We start from the raw sequence: 24,491 nt of genomic DNA, 5'->3' as shown, positions 1-24,491 counted from the left end.
GCACTTGGTTGAACTAAGTGCTAAGAGCCCATTTTGCTTACCAACACACTCTCCTTTTAGTTTTCTTTTACGTGGTGTCTTCCATCATTAGAATATAAACTCAGCAAAAGAAGGATTGTCTTTCTGCTTATTTTTGTGTTCTCAGAGCTTAGCAAAATTACTGGCACTTAGGAAAGACTTGTTGTTGACTTGATTTGCTTACTGTGGTACTGTGAACAGGGCAGGAAATACAAATAGAAGCAAATAAGACGATCCCTGCACTCAAGGAACTGATCTCTTGGGGGAAGACGACATTTAAGGGAGCTGGGAAGAGTACAGGGGCTCATGTTTGTATGGCTTGATATGGAGACAGCCAGAAAATGGTGTGGTCTGGCCTAGATCTTGGAAAGATAAAGAGAAAACTATCAGATCTGAGGACTGAGGAGACCCTGTTGTATTCTGGGTTCGATGCAATAAGCACAAAGTCAAAGGTGACCAGGAATGTATGGAAACTCAAGCAAAAAAAATATCCTTCTTTCATATGATATTCACCTTTTCACCTTAGCTACAAAACAATCACTGAAATATGAAGAAATAACAGTGGAGGGTCTATGATAGACATCTAGAACCTTAGGTTTCTAACACAGAACTTGGGAGAAAATATCTTTTTCTTGGCCAGAAGCAATCTTACCTATTATGTCCTGATGTGGAGTTGTAATGGCGTTTCTTCACAGTAGAAGAAAAGTATTTACATCTCCAAGGAACCCAAAGCCTAGGTTTAAACATATCAAGGAGAAAAAATATGTATGTTTACAAAAACACATTTACTGCCAACCCAAGAGCCTGAAACAAATGTTATCATTACCTGCAAAGGAATTGTTCTGAATGAAGGCCACATGACTGAGTTGTCTCCGGTTAGGGAGTGGAAACAAGGCATTTAATTACCAATGGAGTGTGTGTTTTTCAAAACAGAAACATTAATCAGTTAGATAAGAATGAGGTCTTAGCTCTAGGTAGGAATTTTTTTTTAAATGTCCTTCTACATGTGTAAAATGTGCACTGTGGAGCCCAATGGCAGGAGAGGCAAGGGAATTCATTATTTTAATTTTGTAACAACAGCAATCATACTCACTAGCAGGAAGCCATAGGGAGAACAGGTTGGCCTAGGAAGGGTAAATGCGTGTGCTTCCTTTTCTGAAGGTCTGATTCAGATGCCCCCAATGCTTATCGTTACAAAGAGTGTTTCTCTTTCTCACTACCCCAGGAGCAGGTAAAGAGGAGCCAGGCTTGAGGGCAAGGCCAACAGGACATCCAATCTGCAATCTAGGAGGCCTAAAGAGATTCTTGGAAAAGATTTCAGGATGCTTCAGTTTGGCCTGCAGTTGTTTTAACGCCCTTAAGAACTGGACCTTTTGCAGATGAACTTGGAAAAAGATATTCTGGACGATGGGGTTTAAATGAATCACAAGTATGATAATCACTTAACACATAAGCATCATCATCTTCCATAACAACAACAGAACACTCCTCTTCCTAGGCACAGTGTAACTTGGTTTATGAGTTTAAACGTGCAAAGGACCTTAGAGAGAATATAGTCCAATACCCCTCCAGAGGCCCAGAGACAAGAAGGGATTTGTACCTTTCTAGCCTTCTTTGTACCTTTAGAATCTTCTTGCTCATTATTTCCTGCACCCTGTGTTCTAGATACTCCGGCCTGTTTGTAGTACCTTGTATACAACACTGGTGGTTTTTATGCTTGCTATTGCCTATGCCTGGAATACTCTTCCTTGTCATCTCTGCCTTTTAGTTTCCCTGGCTTTCTTCAGTCCTCAGCTCAAATCCCACCTTCTTTAGGAGGACTTCCATGGTTCTTCCCTCTTCTTTCCAGGTACTAATACCTTCTTTTCTGAAATTAGCTTCTGACTATTCTGTATAAACCTAGTTATGTTTTTGTTTCCCTCCCATTAGATGTTAGCTCCTAGAGGAAAGGAATTGTTACTTTTTTTCTGGTTCTTTGGTACCCTGTTTCTTAGCATAGTGCCTGGCCCATAATGGAGGCCTAATTAGTGCTTTTTTATTGTTCGATTAAAATGGCAGACACTGTAAAATTAGGTGACTCTAACAGGAATCCTTATCATGTCTGTGAAGGAGTAAGTAGAAAGAAATAAATATCTCTATTGGCTGAGAAATAATATCGGGTTAGTCAGAAACTGAATCAAAATCAATGTCCCATGATATAAGCAAACCGAGTCCCTAAGCAAAACCTTCCCAGGCATGGCCTCATTTGTAAGATGGCAGCACTTGTGTTTACATAGCATTTACATGAACAGACAGGCCAGACTCAGATCACTAACTTTAATAAGACAAGCAGTCTAACTAGTCCACCCTCCCCTGAAAGCTTTGACTCTCCACCTGGGATCATAGAAAGAGTTCTGGCTAGGCTCTCAGAGGTCATTCAGTCAAACTTTCCAGTTTTAAAGGTGAGAAAATTGAGACCCAGAGAAGATAAATCACTCATTCAAAGGCACATAGTTAGTAATAAGGGCAGGAGAGAGGGATTTGAATCCATGGGCAATTATTTCATAACCAGTGCTCTTTGCACTGTACTGCTTAAGTGGTTGTGGGGGAAGCCACTGAAATTCAACGACCAGTTACTACAGGCGATAGATTGGGGACTCAATCTAACTTGCTATTTAAATGAGTTTATCAAACAATTCAGTGAAAATAATATCCCTGGACTTAGATGGAGATCAAGCAGCTTATTTAAAAAAAATTGACTCATGTTGCAAGCAAAATAATTTGCATCCAAAGTAGACATTGTCAATAAATTACCATACTTCTTTGTGGACATGTGGAGCCTCAGAATATCTGGATTTTAATTGATTTGCCTCATCTGCATAAAAGGAAGAAACCTATTACAAAGTTAATCATCTTCCTCATGAGATTTGCCAAATGAGGCAGTTCGACGAGGCTTCTTGTGGCATTTACAATTTTTAATCTCTATATTCCCAGCGCTTGACACACAGTAGGTACTTAATAAATGTTAAATGAAATGAATTAAATTCATGTGTATGATAAAGTGGATAGAGTGTCTGGCTTGGAGTCAGGAAAACTCCTTTCTGAGTTCAGATCTTATCTCAGACACTTACTAGCTGTGTGACCCTGGGCAAGTCGCTTTACCCTGGTTGCCTCAGTTCTTCAACTGTAAAATGAGCTGGAGGAGGAAATGGCAAACCACTCCAGTATCTCTGCCACAAAAACCTCAAATGAGATCACACAGAACTGAACAGCAACAACAACAACAAAATGGCAATATCCAGAGTTGGCCTTATAAGTAGGCAGAGTAGGTGGCTGCCTACATGGTGTGTGTGTGTGTGTGTGTGTGTGTGTGTGTGTGTCTATGTCTGTGTGTATGTATGTTTTTAGGGGAGTCAAGTAGCTTACTCTCATTAAAAATATCTCCCTCATCCAGGGGACATAGTAATTTAAATTTCACCTTTAGAGATATACTCCTTTGAGTTGTTGATCACCTGCTCCATATGTTTTCTTTAAAAAAGGAAATACTCTGAGCAAGGGGAGTCAGAGAACATCTGGAAATGTCCAATTAAGTTTTTTAACATTATAATATCAAGGGACTTAAGAATACAGGAGTGGGGGGGGCGGAGCCAAGATGGTGGCTGAAAAGCAGGGACTAGCCTGAGCTCCCCGCTGAGTCCCTCCAAAAACCTATAAAAATGACTCTGAACCAATTCTAGAACTGCAGAACCCACAAAAGAGCAGAGGGAAGCAGGGCTCCAGCCCAGGACAGCCTGGATGGTCTCTGGGTGAGGTCTATCCCGCACGGAGCTAAGGGGAGCAGAGCAGAGCGGAGTGGAGCAGAGCCCAGCGTGAGCGGCATGGACCAACCAGACCAGGAGCCGGGCGGAGTGTGCCCTAGCACCCTGAATCAGTGAGCTGCAGCAGTTACCAGACTTCTCAACCCACAAACACCAAAGACAACAGAGAAGGTTAGCGGAAAAAGCTTTGGGAGTGGAAAGAGTTCCCCGGGGCAGTGGAGGTGGGGCAGCTACAAAAGTACAGCTGCAGTTGCTTCTGGCCCCCTGGTGGGAGGAATTAAGTGTGAATCAGAGCAGGAGAGCATGGCCTGCTGAAGATCTAAGCCCAGTCCGGGTTGGGGGTTCTTGGGGAAGGAGAAGTGCTGGTGTGGCAGAGCTGGCGCATCCCCCCAAGCGTGGAACATACAACTCTTTAGTCTACAAGCAGTCACACCCCACTGAAAAACTCAAGGATCAAGTTAGCTGGTTGAGAATATGGCCAGGCAGCAAAAACGCACCAAGATTCAGTCTCAGACTCTGGAATCCTTCTTTGATGACAAAGAAGACCAAAACATACAGCCAGAAGAAGTCAACAAAGTCATAGAGCCTGCAACAAAAGCCTCCAAGAAAAACATGAACTGGTCCCAGGCCATGGAAGAGCTCAAAAAGGATTTGGAAAAGCAAGTTAAGAAGTAGAGGAAAAATTGGAAAGAGAAATGAGAAGGATGCAAGAAAACCATGAAAAACAAGTCAATGACTTGCTAAAGGAGACCCAAAAAAATACTGAAAAATACACTGAAGAAAACAACACCTTAAAAAATAGACTAACTCAAATGGCAAAAGAACTCCAAAAAGGCAATGAGAAGAAGAATGCCTTGAAAGGCAGAATTAGTCAAATGGAAAAGGAGGTCCAAAAGACCACTGAAGAAAATACTACTTTAAAAATTAGATTGGAGCAAGTGGAAGCTAGTGACTTGATGAGAAATCAAGATATTATAAAACAGAACCAAAGGAATGAAAAAATGGAAGACAATGTAAAATATCTCCTTGGAAAAACCACTGACCTGGAAAATAGATCCAGGAGAGATAATTTAAAAATTATTGGACTACCTGAAAGCCATGATCAAAAAAAGAGCCTAGATATCATCTTTCAAGAAATTATCAAGGAGATCACACAGGAAATTCTGATTCCTGGTATGGTCGCTGGACTTCCTGCCCCGGGAGAGCAAGCCACAGCGTCCAGAGGCTCAATGAGCTCTAAAAGCCTGTGGTTCTGCAACTTAGGAGGACCAGGGGAGAGGAAAATAACATATGATCTCCACTCCTGCCCATCAATCGATATCCCAGAGCCTTCACTTTGCCAACAGAGCCTGAGAATATGACAGAAGACAGGAGGATCCAAGTTCAGGAGTTGACTAGTCCATCCCTGCCACACTCAGCCAAGCCCTAAGTTGGGTGGTGAAGTCTGAAACCTCAAGGTATCTCCTCCACCAAACCCCCTCAACAGGCTGCTTAAGAACAATCTCGGGGCCCAAAGCAACCACTCTTCCTGTTTAAATAAACCTCAACTACCCTGAGACGGCTTCATTCAATAAATCAGAGTCTGGGAGAGATTCAGCCAGGGCCTTCTCCAGGAAGGGTAGAGATGAAGGAGAGAAGAAGTGGGGAAATGTATAGCCTAGTAAATGGGAAACTGGAACTGTGTTTGTTAGCCTACGCTACACCTTCTGCCTGTACCAAAACTGGAGCTTAGTTAAATAAAGTGGAGCATAGTTAGATAACCAAGGCTACCTCTCCAGAAGCTTGCTGGCAATAACTACTTCCTGGGATTTTGCCTTTGAGAGTATGATTCTGGAGAATTTTGGAGCATGAGATGGAAAGAGTAGATCGGCATGGAGAACATCACTGCCATGGAGCAGGGATATGGGACTCCATTTCTTTTGTATCATGAATGTGTGTCCCTGGAAAACCTGATCTTCTGATGGAATTTCCAGGACAGAGCTGGATATCTTTATGGATGATGGTATCTTGGGAATATATCACTGGTCTTGTTTGTCTAGGTCCAAGAAAGCAGTTGTTGTCATCAATCAAGGTATTGACCTAGAGTTGTGATTGAATTTCCTGTCTCATATCTCTCTCCACGAAATCCATCCTCCACTCAATGACAAAGTGATTTTCAAATTGGAGGTCTGATCATGACACTCTCCTGCTCACGTAGCTACAGTGGTTCCTTTACTTCTAGGATCAAATATAAAATTTCCTGTTTATTTTTTAAAGTCCTTCACAGCCTGTCCCCTTCTGACATTTTTGGTCTTCTTATTCTTAATTCCATTCCACACATGTAATTCAGTGATACTGGTTTATTAGATGTTCTTTCCACACAAGCCTCCATCCCCTGACTTTGGGCTGGCTGTCCTACCATGACTGGAACACTTTCCCTCTTCTTCTCTTCTGGTCCCCTGGCTTCCTTTGAAATTTAGTTTGAATTTAATCTTCTGCAGAAGGATCTTTCCCCATCCTTTCCTCTGCTTTCTTGCTTTCTTTTTTTTTACATTATATATCTTGCGGGCATTTTAAAAAAATCTGTTGTCTCCATAATTAGAAAGTGAGACCTTTGAGGGCAGGGACTTGATATTGATCTTTCTTTTCTCAGTTCTTAGCACCAAGGCAGGAACTTAGTAAGTGTCTTAAAAAAGCTCTTTGACTGATAACCCATCCATGATGGCAAGTATTCCTCAAGCACTGAGACCCTATGTGAAATTGCTCACCTCCCCACTCCCCAGGAGATGTTTCCATTTCCAGGTAGACAACTGTGCAGAATCTCAGAGTCCCTGATAAAAAAGTTCAGGGAATGATGCAGAAGGAGGTGCCAAGGGGCTGAGACAAACAACCTACTGTATAATTTTTCCAAGAGCTGTAGTAGACTTAATTAGATAACAGATACTTTAGAGGGAAAATTGAGACTTCCTGACCCTTCAAGTGAATGGAATGATTGAATGTGATCATTGTTTCTCAACCCAAAGCTGGCCTCAGAGCATTGTTGTTTTGTTTTGTTTTGTTTGTTGAAGTAAAATCAATCAGGTTTGAAATATATTGATAGAATATATACATCCTGGACCACAGGATAGGGTATGGAATTATCACCGGGATAAAAGGGAATCAGGGACATTTAGGAGTAAAATGGAGGAGATTCAGCCTATTTCCATGCCTTCCCCCCAAATATCATGTGTACTAAATATTTGTGTCACATGTGTAATGTCATATTTAATATTTTACAAGGAAAATATTGATAATATTGAAATTTCATCATGGAATAAACAATTACATAATGTGGAAAAACAGGATTGTATAGAACAAATTTAGGAAATATGGATATGACTAAATGGTGGCCTAGAGGTGGGGGCTCTTATTCATCATTCAACAAATATTTATTAAATGCATTGGTTCATTGTTCTTTCAGTATCGCCTGAGAGAAAGCATGAACATTGTATTCTATCACCTGCCAGACCCATAAGTAACAGTTAAGAGTTGAGAGCCCTGAAATAAGGCAGTTGTACAGGGAAGATACAATACTGCCACACCTGTCCACTATTATTCATTGTCTCTTCTCCCCTCCCCCAGGGAGAAAAAGATTGGCACAGATGTTCTTTTGATGTTAATGATCATTCTGCTCTCCAGAAGTAAAGAGCCCCTCAAGCAGCAAACTCAGCAAGGAAGAGAGGTGAAAAAGCAGAGGAACCTGCCTCAAGGTACTTCTTATAGCTGAAAAATAATTGAAGGCCAATACTGTTGCCTTTGGCTCCTGACACTATCAGCCCAGGCTTCTCCCTCTCCCCAAAGCTCAGGGGTGCTGGCTGGGGTGAGGGCAGGGAGCACCGACTGTATCTCAGTGTAACAACAATTTGGCTAGCAGCTGCTGTTGAAGTCTAAGACCCAACAAGACCAGGAGCAAGAGCTGCCAGCACAGGTCTTTGATCTGTTTTATTAAGGAAAGTAACTTTAAGGGGTTAACAATCTCACTTTAATCAAACACACATATATAGCCGTGTTGGTAAGCAAAATGGGCTCTTAGCACTCTGTTCAACCAAGTTCCCTTGAAAACTTTGGATTTTGTTTCCTTTGATTAATTCAGTGTATTTCATTGAGTCTTACTCGGTGCTAAGCCCCAGGCCCAAACCCCTATTAGGTGGTAAGCCTATGTGGGTGTGAAGCTCCCAGGGTACTAAGGGGAGGGGCTAACTCAAGAGCCAATCATAGGAGCCTAAGTTCTGGTCATTCAGATAATGTTTGATGACATCTGAAACAGTAACCTGGTTTATGTATGCTTCGCTGAAGGAAGAAAAATTTTTTGCAAAATTTGTCTTGCAAGACAAACAAAAATTTGCAGTAGGAACATCATGTTTGGACTTGAAAAAAAATCAGTGAGTCAAAACATGAAAGTGATTCTAAAAAATGAAAAATAAGTGAAGGCAGTAGTGTTAGTCTTACTTTCAGTGAAAATAGCATAAGAGAGATGTTGAAATCCCCGATGTTCTCATGGAAGGAGATTCTCCTTCCAAGCAATAGCTCTGGCCTGGACCAGGGGAAATGGTGCAGAGAGCTCGATGCCTGGCAGGGAGGGCTGTACTCACCCACTCTGAACATATTTATTTATTCCTGATTCAAAATACAGAATTAGCTTCGACCCATTGGCCAGAAGGGGACCTGCCTGAACGTGTTGCTGCTGCTGCTGCTGCTTTGAAGAGGATGCCCCATCCCTCATTTGCAGGCCCCGCCCCTCCCCCCCCCCCCGTTTTTGGGCCCCTCCCCCTTGCTCTCAGGGCATGGCCTGGGCCCTCCTGGCCACCCTTCCCTAACCCACCCTCCAACCTCCTTCCCACCATCTGAGTTGAGGGAGGATGCCCCTGCTGCTGCCCTGCCAGCCTGCATGACCTGGTCTTCCACTCTAGCCCCCGCCCATTGGGGCCTCCTCCACGCTTGGTGCCCAGACAGCCTTGGTGCAATGTGGGGTCACGGCCAAATAAAAAGAATAGACGTGGGGTGCTGGGGGTTTAGTTTTTTTTTCTTCCTTTTGTCACTTTAAAGACCAAAAATATGTGTTTAGAGTCAGGTGACTCTCACTGGTTTAAATGTACAAAGATCCCAATAAATCTGTGTGTCAGTCGCAGCCATGGGAAAAAAAATGTTTTATTTTCGGTTTATATTGTATACTAATTATTGCTATTGTCTTTCAGGTGCATTAGGGATGTGTGGGGTGAGAACACCTGCCAGCAATTAACTTAAAAAAAAGTCAGAGGTCTCTCAAATTTGTGAGTATGTGACTTTTCAGTATGCGTGAGCATGCTGAAAAGTCCCCACCCCCATTCATTCCACTCCACTCACAGAAAGGCAGAGATCTAGATTTCATGAGAGGGCTTCACCATTCCACTCAGGGACAAAAAAGTTACTTAAAATTATAAATAATTATTTTATATGAATATTTTTGGGGATGTGGTACTGATCATCCGATTTTACATTATTTCCTTTGGGAAAATTCGCTTTGCAATACGAACAAGTCAGAGGACAAACAGAATCTCTGAACGAATTAAATTCATAAACCGAGGTTCTACTGTACCTTGGAAGTGTTCACATGCATATAATAATCATTATTTTTAGCTAATATTATTATAGCAATAAGCTGACTAAATCCCTATGTATTGTTGTGACATACTATAAGGCTTAGGTGAAAACCTTTTGCCTAAACATGAGGAGAACATAGGGTAATTTTGGGAAGAAGTCAATCAGTGCTTGATTATGAAGTCACATGGTACAGTAGAAAGAGAGTAATATTTGAAATCAGAAAACGAAGGCTAAAATTCCAGCTCTGCCATTTCACTAATGTAGGTTTTGTTTTTCTCATCTGTCAAATAAAATGTTTGGGCTAGAGGGCTTCAGAAATTTCTTCCATCTTTTAATCCATCATCTACAATGACCTGAAATGGCCAAGGCTGGCTTTCTACCGTAAAGGTCTCCAGCTTCTCATAAGAGAAAGAGGGCAATGGAGGCACAGGGATGTCTAAGAGGGTGTTTGTATCTGAATAAATTTCAATGCTAAAAACAAATATAAACTCATGTTTGGAATATTTGCTGTTTTGAACTCTATGTATCTCTTTTCCTAAGCACTACTGGGGATTATTTAGAGAAAAAGTATTAAGTACTATGGTGTATTGGTGAGACTGGTTGTTATCATGTCAAATGCATTGGATTGTAAAATACACTTTGTATAAAATAAGGGGGGGTTGAAATCAGTGACCTTTAAGTTCCATTCCAGTAATAGGATACGATTCTGACTGCTGTGTGATGATGAAAAAGTTTCGAGAGACATAGTTTCTGGGTAATTTAATCATTTTTATTAATAAGGGGAGCAGGTTATTAATAAAAGGAAGGTCATTTAGCTGTCTTTCTTAGATCAAAGACAATCATGATGGCAGACTCAGAGTTTATATTTGCTTTGAAACAGTAGGTGGTTGATGAGGGACTGAGTGACATCATATCAAAAATTGTTGTTTGTCCTTGTTCTTAAAGAGGACCATGACATCAGGAAGGTGATGCCATGATTTGCAAGTGAATTGGATTTAAGTGAGGAAGGGCTGTGCAAGGTCACCAGCCTTGATTTCTCCGCTGAAGCCATCTGAGTCCAGTGGTAAGATATAGATGATGATGACTACAGATGGTCCCAGATTCAGTGGGAGACCTTGGCCTTTTTAAGCTAGGGTCTTTCTGAGTTTTCACTTTGACTGAAGCAAGACACATTCAGCGATTAAGGCTAGGTAAGAAATGAGGCAAAAAATGGCCTCTTTTCCCTATTGAAAAAAGAAAATAATCAATCTGGGAAGGGAAGACCCTCAGGGTTTCTGGCCAGAGCAAAAACAGTTGTTATTTATGCTCCACCTATGTTTCTATACCAGAACACTCCAGCTTTGGGCTAGCAGGGTAAAATGATCCGTCTCCACACAAGCGTTAGTAGAACACAATGGTCTTCCCTACCTTAGGGAGGGATCTGACCAAGGTACAGGAGAGTTAATGCAATCTCATTATCAGTAGTGTCCTTCAAGAAAAGCTGAATTTTTTTTAAAATGAGGCATTTAGAAGAAGGAGAAAGCTGTGAATTTTTTCTCACCCCCCCAAAATTGTTGGTTATTAAAAATCATTTCTCTCTTATCTTGTCTCTGAAAGGGATCATATCCTAATGATAGGCTCACCAAGATTTTGAATCAACCCTTCCAATCAACCCTTCTCTAGAGCACAAAATAACTATTTTCGTCTAATATTCCCCAAAATCTTTATAGATAATTATCTCAAAGTGCACAATCAAACATAAATTCTACCATATCCTCATAATTTTCATATTCAAACCCTAGACTTGGAATGAAATCAGATCTTCTTGTAGGAAAATTTGTTGAAACTAGATTTAAAAAATGAGAATTTACTAATTTGTTTCTGACAATACAACATCTTGAACTTTGGCTAATACAAGATGGGGGAGGCATGGCTAGACAGTACCTCATCTGAAAAAGTTTTGGGGATTTTACTGGACTGCATACTTGACAGGCTTCTAATGTATGTTACAGAAGCCAAAAAAGCTAATGAAATCTTTGACCTCCTTAAGAGAAGAATAGTGTCTAGAACTGGGCTGGCAAAAGTCCTGTTATATGCTTCCCTGATCAACTCATATTTACATTATGGTTTTCAGTGTTGGATACCACTTTTTAGAGCTGATGCTAATGAGCTGGAGAGAATCCAGAGAAGGGCAACCGGAACAGAAAAAGGTCATGTTCATGCCATGTGATGACAAGTTGAAAGAATTGGGGAACTTCGAGAAGAAAATATTTAGTTGTGAAATGATTGCTATCTTCAAGTATTTGAAAGGATATGAGCAGGGGATTAGACTTTTTCTGCTTGGTCTCAGAGGGCCTAACCAGGATCACTGGGTGAAACTTGCAAAAAAAAAAAAGGCAGTTCTACTGTTTGAAAGAGCTGATTGGAGGTAAGAAATATCTTCTTCAGCAGGTGAGGAACTGGTGCTAGGAAGGGCTACTTTGCTCTCTAGTGCCACCTACAGCTTGAGAAGGGGGAAATCCCTCAAAGTATTGTTTTCAGCCTTCACCACTGTCCATGACTCAGAAGGGAAAATATGTGAAAGCCAAAAGGGAGCAAAACCTGGATTTCCAGGATGAAAGGAAGATACTTTTCACTAAAAGAGAGTCATACTGTATCAGTACTTATCCCTTACAGACCCCAGGCTTAGGGAGGCTGTTAACTAAATGAGTTAACACTTGTTCTGCTCAGTAGTCCAAGCATAACAATCACTTCATCTAGCAGGAGAGCAGAGGGATTTGGAAATAAGAACTGGTGACATGCGGTGCAGACTATCTTTTTTTTTTCCTCTTAAACTTTATTCTAAAGTTTATTGTGTTAGGTTTTTTTTAGCATGTATGCAACTTATTTTTTTACATGTTCTTGAGTTTCAAATTTTCTTCGCTTCCCTCCCCTCCCCCCTTCCCCCAAAGATGGCATGCAGTCCGATTTAGATTCTACATAACCTTCGAATTCAACTTGTTTACACAATAGTCAAGTTGTAAAGAAGAATTATGACCAATGGAATTAATCATGAGAGAGAAGAAACAAAACCAAAAAACAAAAGAGGAAAAAAAGAGAACAAATAGTTTGTCTCAATTTGCATTCAGATTCCACAGTTCTTTCTCTGGATGTAGCTTGCTCTCTCCATCATGAGTCCTTTGGAGCTGTCTTTGAGCCTTGTATTGCTGAGGAGAGCCAGGTCTATCAAAGTTAGTCATCACAAAATCAATATGTCTGTGGTTGTGTATAATGTTCTCCTGGTTCTGCTCCTCTCACTCAGCATCATATCATGCAGGTCTTTCCAGGTTATTATGAAATCCTTATCTTCCCCATTTCTTATAGCACAATAGTATTCCACCACATTCATACACCGCAACTTGTTCAGCCATTCCCCAGTTGATGGGCATCCCCCTCATTTCCAACTCTTTGCCACCACAAAAAGAACAGCTATAAATATTTTTGCACATACAGGTCCCCTTCCCACTTGTGTGATCTCCTTGGGATATAGCCCTAGGAGTGCTGCTGCTGGGTCAAAGGGTATGTACATTTTTATAGCCCTTTGGGCATAGTTCCAAATTGCTCTCCAAAATGGCTGGATCTGTTCACAACTCCATCAACAATGTATTAATGTTCCAATTTTCCCACATTCTCTCTCTAGCATTTATCATTTTCCTGTTTTCTCATGTTAGCCAATCTGACAGGAGATATGTGGTACCTAAGAGTTGTTTTGATTTGCATTTCTCTAATCAATAGTGATTTAGAGCATTTTTTCATATGCTTATAGATATCTTTAATTTCTTCCTCTGAAAACTGCCTGTTCATATCCTTTGACCATTTCTCAATTGGGAAATTACCTTTTTCCTATAAATTTGGCTCAGTTTCCTGTATATTTTAGATATGAGGCCTTTATCAGAGACATTGGTGTGAAGACTGTTTCTTAAAAGAGATCATTGACATCCATGCCTGAAGTCCAGAGTCATGAGGTACCTTGAGCTCATGGGTTTCTCTGATCACATGCCTAACTTCTAGATCTCTGTAAGTTTGTAACCACTCTCTCTCCTCACCTCATTCTCTGAAGATGAATATTATATACATTGGTGGGACAATGTGGCCCAAGTTATGAAGTGCTAATCTTTGTTTATTACTACTTTTGCCTTCTATTGAATAAAGATTATGTTATGATTAATTTGTTTTTACCTTCATTTGAGTAAATGTTTCATGTTTAAATCTTGGCGCTGCTGCCATGGTGAGAATAAGGGGGTGGTGCCAGCCTGGGGCAATGGTGGGTAAGGTCAGGGATGGAGGGGAGGAGGCTGAGGCCGGAGATGAGCCTAAAGGCCTCCTTACAGGACAAGGAGGGTGAATTTTCAGACCCAGAGTCTGGGACTGTTAGAAGGGGAGAATCTAAGTCAGAGAGCAATAAGAATTTACCCATTTACTGTGTTTGCTTCAAGCCCAATATCAACTGCTTCATGATTGGCTACAATAACTGCAAAAAGTGGTTTCATGGTAACTGCATCAAGATCACAGAGAAGTTGGCAAAGGCCATCCAAGAGTGGAACTGCCTGCAGTGCCAGGAGAAGGACCCAAAGCTGGAGATCTGATATCAACACACACACACACACACACACACACACACACACACACACACACACTGTGAGCATGGTGGGAATATGAGGCTGAGCCTAGGGATGACACAGCCAACCCACCTAGGACAGTTGCCTCATCTCTCCTTTTAGAGCCTGTGGGGAATGGGCCCATGACCATCTCCAAGGACTTCACCTCTTCCCACAAGGCCCAACTCTTTTAGGACCTGGCCCTGTATGAGAGATACCAAACCAGAAGATCAAACTGTTAGCTCGGATGTGTGGTGAGTGTTAGGCTTGCTGAAAGACTGAGGATTATGGCCACTGTGATTTCTGCTATGACATGAAGAAATTTTGAGGCCCCAACAAAATTTGACAAAAGTGCCTTCTGTGCCAGTGTAACCTCTGAGCCCAGGAAACCTATAAATAATTCCCTTCTTTGTGTGTCTGGCATTAGCTATAAGCTACACAGAAACTTCTTTGGGAACAGGAAGATCATTTCCAGATGTTAAAGGAGTCACCAGAAGTCTTGGCCACACTTGAGTAACCCTCTGATGAGGACCTGCCTTTGGACTCTGAAATCTATCAGGATGTCTGTGCCAGTGCCTTTAATGCCCGTATATTACCATGGTTGAATGCCCCTGAGGATGGTGCTTTCCTGGAGCCTATACTTTTGAAGCATATGTTGAAAGTAATCTATATCAAGCAGCAGGAGAAGAAGTTAGAAAAGAAGAAGTATAAACATCAACAGCAGAAGCAGAGTTCAGGTTTAAGTGGGCACACACCTAATGTGCAGATGCCAAGGACCGGCCTCCTTGCCCCAGTGCCTAGGCCCTAACTGTGTACAGCCTGCCCAGTTAGGCTTCAAGTACTGATCTGATGACTGTGGCATGAAACTGGCTGCCAATCGAATCTATGAGATTCTACACCAGTGAATCCAGCAGTGACAGCAAAGCCTATATATTGCAGAAGAATATGGGAAGAAGCTTCTGGAGCAGATCCAAAGGGAGCAGCAGGGGGCTTGGATGCAGTAGCAGGACATGGAAAGAGGCATTCAGGAACTAGAAGTTTTCATCCTCAGGGCTAAGCAATGGGTGGTTTGGGGAGATGAGGAGAGTAGTGAGGGAGAAAGCAAGGACACGGACCTGCAGAATTTCTGTGTCTCCTGTGGCCACCCTCTCAACTCCAAGATGGTATTGAGGCATATGGAATATTGCTATGCCAAGCACAAGGGCCAGAATCTATATACCCCCTGCTCCCAGAACTAAGGGAGCCACTTGACTTTTCTGTGATGACTGTAATAGAGCAAAATATATTGACCCCAAGGTACTAGTTAGATGAAGTATGTGGCTGTCACCTGGTACAGCATGTGTTTGACCTCACAGGAGACTTTTGTCACCTGCCTGAACTACAGAGAAATCAGCACTAGGGCTGGGAGAAGCTTCAGCAGCCTTAGGGGGATCTAGAGCATGTGATATTGTCAGTGCCCTGAGGCTGATGGAGGCAGCACACAGATAAGGAGCCTAGAGCCCAAGCAGTGAGAAGAGGAATGAAATGAAGGTGGGCCAGTGAGGGGGCGTCCCTTTGGAGCTGGGGGAGAGGACAAATTCATAGCTAATGAGGAGATCACAAGACTGGGTACTGAGACCCAGGTCAGTCAACAAGTGTTTATGAACTGAGCTGAGCTTTGGGGATATAGAGAAAACCAAAGACACCCTGTTCTCCAGGAGCTGTCAGGCTTGTGGAGGACGCAGCATACAACTCAGTGCAAACCACCTCTAGACAGGATCCATTGGGGCATGTCTGAGGAACAGCACTAAGGTTAAGGGGGATCTGGAAAGGATCCATTCAGAAGGAGGGCCTTTAGCTGAGATTTGAAGGGAGCCAAGAAATCAAGGAAGTGAAGACACAGAGGGAAAAAGTGCCAGGCATGGGAAATAGCCAAATAAAATGCTCTGAGCTGAAACAGGAGGTGGTTTTTCTGGGTGGGGGGTGGGGGGGGTGGGGAATTGGGAACAACCTGGAGAGGGATTGAAGCCAGGTAATGCATTCTCATCCTAGTGAGAGAGAGTGGGTGGTATGGCTGGGGAGGTGAAAGATGGAAGTCTGGAAGAGGGGTGGAAGGGTGCAGTCCTCACAGGAGTGAAGAGGTGGTAGGCAAATTGTTCCACGCAAATTCCTCCTTGTACACCCTCCCCTCCTCACCAAACAAACGAAACAAAACAAAACTTGTAAAGGAGAGAGATCTGGGGTTTTGGTGGTCATGTGTAGCCACACACAGGGCTCCAGAACCCCTTCCTTGCTCCCTCTTCTCATGTAGTGGTACCAACTGGATGAGCTCTTTGAGCAGGAGCAAAACATGCTAATGGCAATGACCAGCTGGGCTGATCTGTTGGCCCTTATGCTACACCAGACCATCCATCATGCCCCCCCCCCCCTTACCTCAGAGCTGTGTATCAATACTGACCACTGAGCCACCCTGAGGAATTGTGCACTGGCTCCCCCAGGGGGCCCACCCCCTGTTCCTTCTGGCTCTGTCCCCCACTTTGGGGCAGGAAGTGGCTCTTGCAGTTTTTGTCTCTCTTCCCTCATCTGGAATGGCCTCTCCTTTCTTCATCTCTCTGAATATATATGGATACCTTCCTGGATTTGTTTCTCTTTGCATCTAATCTTCCTGTGAGGACTTTCTCTTTTTGCTGACTTGCCATTCTGCTCCATTATCTCCCACTGTGCCCTTGTTTGTTTACTCCTTATTCTCCCTCCTTTTTCATGTGTTTGCTCCAATCCTGCTCTCTTCCTCTATCCTTTGGGCAAGGTGAAGGCTTGTTTACTTTAGCCACCCATTCCTAACCTCTAGGTGCACCTCTACCCCACTTTGTTCCAGTGATTGAAGCAGGGAGATGGAGGTCCCAAAGGAGAATCAGAGAAGTATTTGGGGGGACCTGGGGCTGAGGTTCCAACCTTGAAGTTTGTTCATAATAAACTTTGGAATTTTTGGTTAATCATGCCATTGTAGCTGATTTGTATGAGTGTAAAGCATTCAAGTATAGGCTTCAAATTTATGGGCAAGCGTAATTGTTTATTTCTTTATACCAGGGTAATCCCTGGGGATTTTGAGAGTGAGTTGTAGCTGTATGGTCTCAATGGCTGGCCTTCTCCTCTGACAGAACCATTCTTCCCCTAACCCCATCTAACAGAGTAGGCACAGATTGGTGTGAATGCTCTGGCCCAGAGAGTAAGAGAAGGAAGTAAAGCAAGTAACTTTAGCATGTGGCAGTGATAATTGTATGAGATACATAACTATACACATTAAAGGAGATAATTATCTCCTTGAATCACAATAACTCTATTTAAGTGAAAGGCTTAACTCTACCCCTTATGGGCCCTTGTGGAGTGTCAGACATTGTCTAATAAGTAGGACAACAACCAATAGCTGAGTAGTCGGCAGAGTAACATCAAAAACTCTTTGCCCTCTTCTTATTTTTTTCCTATTTCTTTGATTAGTACTTCATGAAAAAAATCAGATAAAATGTTTTATTTCATACCAACTTCTATTTAGTAGTATTACTACTAAGAAAGGAAATTCATATTATTTCTTCTTTAAATTTTATTGATATATAGCCCTAGTTCAAACCTGGAGTATTTGAATAAGACATTCTTCATTACTGGAGAAAGTGATGTTACAATGCTACTTGCTGCTACTGCAGCTATTTAAGGCTAACAACACCAGCACACAGCAGGGCTGCTAGCACAGATTCTTTGATCTGCTTTTCTAAGGAAAGCAACTTAAAGGGTTTACAATCTCACTTTATATATAATATATATATATATATATATAATATATATATATATTATATATATATATATATATATATAAAATCATTCACTTAGTTCAGGGGAAGAAGTCAGCACTCTCAACTTCAGAGCAAATACAAACAGAAATTACAGAGAAAATATAAGCAGAGCAAATAATACAAATCAACAGATAGGCTTCCAGCTGTCTGATCAAAACTATACATACATAGTTACCAGAGAGAGAAGCACCAACACCTGTGTTTTCAAAGCTGGGGGTGGGGGGGCACTCCTACTGCTACTCAGAGTCTCTCTGACCAAATCGCCAACACTTTTCCAATGAGTGTGCCCCCAAAGCAACCTCTCCTCTCACAGTTCTGAGAGTTCTAACTTAATGGCTACCCTCAGAGAATATATATATGTATATGTATATATATATATATACATATATATACACCCTTTTTCAGGGCCCAAGGGCTTCACACCTCTCATGACCTAATTAGCAAAAGGGTGTGGACCTTCCTACAAACAAAGGCAAGGTTCAATCAAAGGCATTTGGTTGCCTTAGTGCTAAGAAGCACTCCAAAAGAAAAAAAAAACAGTGAAAAGGTCCCACTTTGTTTGCCTTTACATTGTATCAAGGGCAGAATTGGCATGAGAGCTTGGGAAGAGACGTTAGTTTTTCCTACCTGCTTTTGGAGAGGACACATGTGGTCCTAGACCTTCCTTGAAGATAAATGGAGACACAGATAGAAAAGACTTTGGAAGGAAGGCATGAAGAGAAGTTGATACCTCATTTTGTCCATGATTTCCAGCTTGCCTCTCTAGGGACTCTAGGGAGTTTCCACCTGAGGCAGAACAAGCTTTCTCTGTCTCTGTCTCTCTGTCTGTCTCTGTCTCTCTGTCTGTCTCTGTCTCTCTGTCTCTCTTTCTGACTCTTTGTCTCTTTTTCATTTACTCTGTGCATTTTCTAGTATATTTTAATGTGTGCAACTTCTCTGATTTTTGTTTGTTATGTTAGTAAAGAAATGTGATTTCTGATTGTCTTTCTGTACGACTAGCATTTGGTGGGAAAGAACCCAACCTGTACATATAAGCTTAAGGTTTTCCTTTCTCTTTGAGAGATAGCAACCAAGAAGCCAATACGAACCTAAGAAAAACATCATTTTCCCTAGACTAGCATTATTTAGGGGATAGTGGTAGAGATTGATGTGGTTTTCATCTAGTCTCCCCCTCTCTGAGGAAAGCAGAGAAATCATCATCGTCATTATCATCCATTCCTTTGGACAAGAATCAGTCTGTCTTGGAGAGGGATGATTAAGATCTGGGTGAGGAACCTGTCACCTGGAGGCCACACGTGACCTTCAAGGTCCTCAGGTGCAGCCATTTGACTGAATCCAGATTTTACAGAACAAACCCTTTTATTGGGATTTGTTCTGTGAAGTTTGGATTCAGTCAAAGGGCTGCACTTGAGGACTTAGAGAGCCACATGTGGCCTTGAGGATGAAGGTTCCCCACACCTGTTCAAGATTTTGAAGATTTCTATTCTTGTCTCCCTGTGAGCCTCAGTTAGACAAACTCATGTGAATATACACATAACCTTCACTGGGAACACACACACACACACACACACACACACACACACACACATACACACATGCTAAAGATATCTTGTTTTTACATCACCTGCATTTCCCAAATGTATCCCATTCCTCATCCTCCTAAAGAACTACTTCTTACAATACAGAACAAATAAGAGGTAAGAGAAAATAGCTCAGCAAAATTATATCCAGAAAAATCTGATATTCTATGCAATATTCCATGCCCATAGTAGCCTACCTGCTGCAAGGAAGGAGTGCCTGCTCCTATCTTTTTTGGAGTCATGTTTGGTTATTTTAATTTCAAAGGCCTCAGGTTCCATTGTTTAGTTGTTGTATTCTTTTTATTGACATGGTTTTGGCCATTGTGTATATTGTTGTCTTAATTCTGTTTAGTGACTTCACTTTGTATTAGCTCCTGTAAGTTGCTTCCTGCTAAGGACTTAATGACCTTAATGGAGCACCATAGGCTTTTCTGGGGAAGGTCATTATGTAAATTCTCCATAGCAGGTATGATACTGGAGGAGGAAATAGAAACGTGTGGTTTTTTGTATTGCCCAGGGAGACTTGGGGCATCTTATATGCTGACTCATCTTATTACCTTCTTTTGATAAGCTGTGCAGTCTTGGTATTTCGGTGTTCTCATTAATAAGATAAAAACTATCTTGATGAATTATCTTTAAATATGTGGTGACATTTCAGGGAAAGGCTTAGTATCATCACACTAGAGTAGGGGTTCTGAACCTTTTTTGTCTTAGACTCCTTTGGCAGTCTTTTGAAGCCTACGGACTCTTCAGAATAATGTCTTTAAATGTATAAAGTAAGATACAAAGAATGGCAAAAGAAATGAATTATCTTGAGAAAGTTATTAAAATGTTGTTTTAAAAAAGTTCCCAGACCTCAGGTTAAGAGAGCTTGCTTTAGAGACTTATTATTTTTGTCTATTTTTTTAAATTGTATTTCTTTTATTTTTAATGTGTGAAATAAAATAAGAATTTCCATAACATAGTATAATAAAAAAGTTGATTGCATATGAAACTACCAATCTATTATGTACAACTTGCTATTCCTTTTAAATATATAATAGAGTTATCACGTAAAATTTCTTTTTTCCCTTTTTTTCTTCCCTTCCCACCCCTGTTATTATGAAAATAAAGTTACCAAATTTCTGTATACTATCCAAGACAGGTTGGGCAGAGGCATTCTGAATCTAGGTTCTAAAGTTCTTTTCCCCCTTTATGTCTCCTTCTATGCTTTAGTTAAACAAATGTTTATCAAGTAACTATAATATTTATCATGAAGGGGCTATGAAGATGTTTGAAACTGTAATTCCTGCAGTTCTCTAGCTCTAGGCACCCTGTTAATGTTTCTGAAGCCCTAACCAAGGGACTTTATCTACGGTTGCAACTGACATTGGCCAGGAAAGAGTTAACAGTTCAGGTACCAGCAGATGGCTGAGGCTGTGAGTGGCTTTGGGAGAACTGTGGGGCAGAAGAACCAGAAACTGAGAAAAGCAACTCTCAACTTGTTTCTGAGATCCCATACCCAGATTTGGTGATCTGGCCTGTAGATCAAAGAAAAAAAATCAGAAAGGGTGGAGGCTTCAGGTCAAAGAAGAGAGCAAATGTTGGAACTGGGGATGTGCCCGCTGGGTTCAGTGTACGGGAACAGGAAGGAGGAACAGGAAGACTGGCATGAGTCCTCAGTGTCGGAAAAAGTCAAAAACAGTGAAGAAAGCCAGAGTAAGCCAGCCACTGTGAAGCACTAACACGCTGCTGGGATACAAAGGAAAGAACACTAAATTAGGACTCAGTAGTGTTAGGTTTTAGCTTATGTTCTGTTCTATGTGCTCTGCACTGTCTGTGACTGTGGTCAAATCATTTTTCCTTTAGGGGTTTCGATTTCTCAAGTCATTTTCTTTTATGGACCTTAGTTCCTCCTTTGGGGTGAAGGTTTACAGAGTAGGCGTAGGAGTATCATGATTGCTATTTTACAGAATAAGAAATTGAAACTCAAAGAATATATGGATATATCCAATCTATATATGAGAAAAGTAAGGCTCAGAGAGTTTAAATGGCCTACCTATGGTTTCATCAAATCAATGGGCACTCAAAGCCAAGGCCCCTGAACACAATTCTCATTTGTGCATCTTGGAGCCTTTGCTCAGATTTCTGGAAGGTATTCTACTCCCTCCAACCTACCCCATTCTCACTAAATGCTAACCATATTTCAAGGCCCAGCTCCCATCCCTTTCCCTCCATTGTCTTCCTGACCTGGAGGCCAGAGTCTCCGAAATCCTATTCATGTATTGTCTCCAGAGCTTGATTATCCTGTACTATATTGTTCTCTAAGGGTTTCACATTCACTCATCCATTTAATAAATATTTATCAAGTTCTTTGTAAGGCATGAGCTAAGATGAAAAGATAATCAAGTCTGGTCATTGCCCTTGAAAGCTACAACCTAGTAGGGTGATTGGGAGTATGCTACATTCACAAGTAAACAACATTGTGGAAAATAGCTATCAAGAAAAACAATATAAAACTAAAAACCCTTCTATAGTCAGAACAATAAAAGGAGATTTTCACTGGGGAGATCTGAGATGGCTTCATAGAAGAAGTGGAATTTTAAGTTGGATCTTGAAGAATAGTTGTTAGGTTGTTTTAAAATTGTGTCTGAGTCTTCGTAGTTTGAGATTTTCCTTGCAGAGATACTGGAGTCGTGTGCCATTTCCTTCTCCAGCTCATTTTACAGATGAGGAACTGAAGCAAATAGGATTAAGTGACTTGCCCAGGGTCACACAACTAGTAAGCAAGTGTCTGAGGCCAGATTTCAACTCAGGAAGAAGAGTCCTCCTGACTCCAGGCCTAGCATTCTCTCTACTGTGACACCTAGTTGTGACAGGATATCAGAGGCAGAGATGGGGGTGAACGGTTGTTTCAGATACAGAAAACCTCATGAGCAAAAGTAAAGCAAAAGGAAAGGCCTGGTTGTTTAAAGTGGACATTGAGTAGTCTAGATTGCCTCAGGCAGAGTGCATGTGAAAGTGAATCTTGTAAGATGACAATAGTGAGCAGAGATAGTATTATTATCCCTATTTTATAGATAAGGAAACTCAGGCTGATGTGAAGTGACTTTCCCAAGGTCATACATCCAATATGTGATGAAATCAGGGTTTGAACTCAAATCTTCCTGACTCACAGTACTATATGTATTCACTGTACAACCCAGAATAAGGTGCCATGCCAAGGGGTTTACATCTTATTTGGTAGTTTTGTTCCAGAAGCTTGTTCTTACACTTCAAGTGATTTGCCCATTAGGAGTGTTAAAATCCCTGGAGTCTGTCATATTAATGGTCAAAGTGGAAATAGAACCCAGCACCTAGCACAGTGCCTGGCATACAGTAGTCACTTAATAAGTGCTTATTGATCATGGGACTGATCAATTGATGGAACAATGAGACATCTAACCTTGCAGTGCTCATGATAAATTTAAGCCAACAGATCGCTATGAAGATCATTTCAGTTTCTGTGCTAACGTGGATGTCAGGAGATATACTAAAAAAAAAATGCTACTAAGACTTCAACCAGATGTGTTTAGCTAAGCCCTGACTCTCCAGACCACTGCTTAACCATACAGCATCACTGATGCCAAGTTTTTACTTTCTTCCTATCCTTTTAATCGACCCTTCACATTCCTAAAACAGCTCAGAAACTCCCTCACTCTGCAAACATTTAATTTTCTTGCCAAAGAAAAGAGACTTAGCTAAGTACTATACTAGTTACCAAACACAAACCTAGCTACCAAATTTTATAGAGGACAGTGGTGAAAGACCACAATCAGTGTGCTTCTCAACAAAATAAAATAAAATAAAACAAAACTAATGCCAAAGGAACAACAGAAATTCTCAACCCACTCCTAGCCCTTAAACCAAACCAAAATACACAAATGTTGAAAATGATCTTTAAGTCAATTTGGTGTGTTCTTGTTGACCAGATGTTCATGAGACCATTTCAATATGACCTCGGAAAGAAGACCAAGGCATACAATAATGAACAAATTTATTTAGTGCTTTTATATTTTATTTTTGGTTTTTGTCAATTTTGCAGGTGGTATGGTGAAACTTCAGAGTTGTTCAATCTGAATTTCTCTTATTAGCGCTTTGGAAGATGTTTTCATGCAGTTATTTGCAATTTGCAGTTCTTCTCGATAACTATTTACATGTTTTGTCTACTTATCTACTAGTAAATATCTCTTGGTCTCATGTATTTGTACCAATTCTCTATATATTTTGGATATCAAACTTCTACATTGATATTCAACACAACTATTTTCCCTTCACTTGAATAGTTCCTTCCCTGTTCTAATCAAATTGTTTTTATTTGTTCAAAATTGGTAACAGGATTCTAGACCATGTCATACAAAAAGTAGTTGAATGAACTGGGAACATTTACTCTGGATAAGAGAAGATTTAGGGGAACACAATAATTTTTTCAAGTCTTTGAAGGACCTTCATGTGTAAAAGGGTTAATTAATTGTTCTGCTCGGCTCAAGCAAGATAGCACAATGAGAAGTAGCCACAGAAATGTCAGTGAGCTAGATTTCAGCTCAATGTAAGGAAAGACTTCCTAACAATGAGAAGTCCAGAAATAGAATGAGTTACCTTATAAGGTAGTGAGGCTTTGCAATCACTTGAGGCATTCAAGAAGACGCATGTGGACTATTTGTTTGAAAAGTTGTAGAGAGAATTACAATTCACATTAAGGTCGGATCAGGTAAGCTCAGATTCCTTCTGCACTTGAGATCATATGATTTTGAAAAGTAGTAATGGTACTTGAGAAGATGAAGTTGGCAAGAGACCAGACTATGCAGAAGAAATCTATGGTCATGGTCATACAATTTAAAATGTATTTAGGAACTGGTTCTCAAGTTATCTTGAAAATATCACACCCTTAATATGAAAAAGTCAGAGAAGGTTCCCCCATTTCCCCCAAAGCAACAGCAGCGAAGATAACCACTAAGTTATGTATCCATTTCTCTTCTCTACAAAATCCCAAAGAATAGCTGTTAAAGTTTCAGCATCAATGTGGCTAGACTGTCCAAT

General features: G+C 41.1%; 1 pseudogene; it reads left to right on the top strand.

Annotated features, from left to right (window-relative positions):
* The first annotated feature begins 13,738 nt into the window (after positions 1 to 13,738).
* Positions 13,739 to 16,472, top strand: LOC118839119 (annotated as a pseudogene).
* The last annotated feature ends 8,019 nt before the right edge of the window (positions 16,473 to 24,491 follow it).

The sequence above is a fragment of the Trichosurus vulpecula genome, chromosome 1, assembly GCF_011100635.1.
Source record: "Trichosurus vulpecula isolate mTriVul1 chromosome 1, mTriVul1.pri, whole genome shotgun sequence".
NCBI lineage: Eukaryota > Metazoa > Chordata > Mammalia > Diprotodontia > Phalangeridae > Trichosurus > Trichosurus vulpecula.
The sequence above is the reverse complement of the archived record's forward strand: the minus strand, read 5'-3'. Positions and strand labels throughout refer to the sequence as shown.